At 41.3% G+C, this 2,972-nt stretch overlaps 1 long non-coding RNA gene across 1 annotated transcript; it reads left to right on the top strand.

Moving 5' to 3' along the window:
• Positions 1-6: 6 nt before the first annotated feature.
• On the top strand, positions 7-2,627 carry LOC107301755. Its single transcript, XR_001549323.1, has 3 exons — positions 7-36; positions 1,166-1,224; positions 2,463-2,627. It is a non-coding gene; the product is annotated as an uncharacterized LOC107301755 (long non-coding RNA).
• The last annotated feature ends 345 nt before the right edge of the window (positions 2,628-2,972 follow it).

Raw genomic sequence — 2,972 nt, 5'->3', positions numbered from 1 at the left:
GTTTTCAGCATGCCGGTCGTTTATGAGAAATATAAGGTGGGTAGCTTTAGTCCCAAGAATTCTGGGCAAGCCATTCGGAAATATTAATAGGGTGTGCGTCTGCCAGGATGCCTGAAATAATGGAATTTTGGAGAAAGTTGGTAGCTTGACAATGTTAGAGGACTTTGGGCACTTTCCAGCTTTTTCCCCCAGCATAAAACGGGCAACGGGGAATCGCAAACGTCTTCTCAGGCTTTGAAGCTTGCAGAGAACAGGGCAATGTGTTCAAAAAAGGGAACAGAATTCACAATCCGATCTTTTGGGCACTTGGGCAGGTGATGGGTAGCTGGTTAGAACGGGAAAAGTAAATAAGAACGGAAAGCAGTGTATTTTATTTCTTTTTCTGTTGGAATATGGAACACTGCCCCCATCCGTTTTCAATATTTGTTCCCTCTTTTTTGTGTGTGTGTGTGTAAATGGGGGACACAAAATTAGAGGCTGGGTACCCGTGTTAGAAGGTATAGAGACAGTGATTCCCAAGCTTGGGCACTTTAAGATGTGTGGACTTCAAGTCCCAGAACTGCTGGCTGAGGAATTCTGGGAGTTGAAGTCCACACATCTTAAAGTGCCCAGGGTTGGGAATCGCTGGTCCAAGTGGAGACGGAATTGGGTTATTCAAAGAAATGAGCGGTATAATGAAATATGGAATACGGCAATAAGTGATAAATTAACAACAGAAATTAAATTTTAAAAAGGGATGATTAAAAGTAAATAATTTTCATGAAATAGGGGAGGATTTTATAAAAACGGTGTTGGTGGAAGGCAAAGGGAATAAACCTACTCAGGAATATATGCTTTTCTGGAGGGGACAAGGGCACAGTTGAAATATATTGTATATTGTTAGTTGTTATATGAGAAGAAATGTAGGTAATAAAAATGGTTTCCGGGGGGTGTGTGTGATTGCACTGTAATATTTGTATTTTCTTTATATTGTTTTTTTTAGACTTATATGTATTATGTTTGTATTATTTGTGTTTGAATTTTAAAAAAAAAAAGAAGAATCACTGGTCTAAGAGGATGGGGTAACAGACCAGAGTTATAGATGGAGACATATAAATTTGATAATGTATCTTTGTATCCTTGACTGTCTTTCCGTTTCTTTCATCCTGTTGCTTTTGGTGCTCAGACTCAGATCGACCATTATGTCGGGATCATCCGGGATCAAACCAACTCTGCTGTTACAAAGTGAGTCGCACGAAAGATAGTGAGCGATTTTGGGCCGTCTCCGAGGACCCAGGTGGAAAATGACAAGGCGTGGGCATGTAATTGGGAGACACCACTTCTCCTCACACTGCCAGCTCCTCAAAATTGGATGGAAGTGGCTCAGGAAGGCTAAGGGGGGCCTGTCCGAGGACGCCCCTTGGCAATGTAAGAAGGCCAAAGCTGAGGGAGGGAGGAGAGAAGGAAGGAAAGAAGGGAAAGAGAAAGGAAAGGAGGGAGGGATGAATGGAAGAAAGAAAAGAGAAAGGGAGGGAAAGAAAGGGATAGGCAGATGGGAGGGAAAGAAGGAAAGTAGATAGATGATAGGTAGATAGGTAGGTAGGTAGGTAGGTAGATAGATAGATGATAGATAGATAGATAGATAGATAGATAGATAGATAGATAGATAGATAGATAGATAGATAGATAGATAGATAGATAGATAGATAGATAGATACGGATGGCTGGATGGATAGATATGTATGTATAGATAATAGGATGGATAGATGGATGAATAATAGATAGATAGATAGATAGATAGATAGATAGATAGATAGATAGATAGATAGATAGATAGATAGATACAAATGGATGGATGGACAGATATGTATGTATAGATAATAGGATGGATAGATGCATGAATAATGGAGAGATAGATAGATAGATAGATAGATAGATAGATAGATAGATAGATAGATAGATAGATAGATAGATAGATAGATAGATAGATAGATAGATAGATAAGGTGGGTGGGTAGGTAGGTAGGTAGGTAGGTAGGTAGGTAAGATAGGTGGTTGAGTTGGAGGGAAGGGAGGAAGGAAAGAAATCTCACTTTGGTGGACAATCAAAAATTGTAGCCTCCACATTTGACAATCTCAAAAACGGAACCTCTAAAACATAATTCAGGAATTATGGATATTAAAAATGCTCAAAGGGGTCTTAAGCTTCCTCCCCTTCTGTTTTCCCTTTATCTTTCTTTTTCCCCTCCCCTGGGCTGGTGAATGGCTCTCGAAAGAAAACTCCGAGTGCACATACTCTGTCTTTTAGCTTCTCAGAAGGCCAGTTGAGCCTTGTTCCCGGCCCTCTATTCTTCGTGTGCTTCTTTCTTTCTTTCTTTGCATTTTTATCTGGTTGTTAGCCGCCCTGAGTCCGCAAGGAGAAGGGCGGGATATAAATATATAAACAATAAATAAATAAATAAATAAATTTCTTTCTTCCCCCAGGATCCAAGCAAAGCTGCCCGGCACCGTGAAGAAAAAGGCCGAATAACCTCCGCCAGCCACCAAGAGACCCAGCCATTAATTGAAATCCACACCAACAACGAAAATACTCCCCTTGTGTCATGGCTATAATCACTGTTACTCGTATCTATGAAGGAACTTGCCAAGTCAGCTTGATGTCTGCGTTCCAAGCTTACTGATTGTGTTTTATTATTATTATTATTATTATATTGTTATTATTATTATTCGTCCCCTTTCCCCTCCTCCCCAAAGCCGAAACACTGAGCTCAGAATGCACTGGAATAATCATGAACTGGTTATCGCTAGTTTTTAAAAAACTTGAGAAGAAAGGACGGGGGGGGGGGCTTTGAGAAAGAGCACGGTCCGAGTGGGGAGGGGGGAATCCTTGGAGCGAAACACTCCCCCCACCCACACCCACCCCGGGCCCTCAAAAGCAAGGTTGTCAAGAGGAGGGTCCTCAGTTTCCCCAAAAGGTGAGAAGCCCCCTGGGTT

The sequence above is a fragment of the Protobothrops mucrosquamatus genome, unplaced genomic scaffold (assembly GCF_001527695.2).
Source record: "Protobothrops mucrosquamatus isolate PMUCROS unplaced genomic scaffold, P.Mucros_1.0 scaffold16329, whole genome shotgun sequence".
Taxonomy (NCBI): domain Eukaryota; kingdom Metazoa; phylum Chordata; class Lepidosauria; order Squamata; family Viperidae; genus Protobothrops; species Protobothrops mucrosquamatus.
This window is presented reverse-complemented; position numbering and strand designations above follow the sequence as displayed.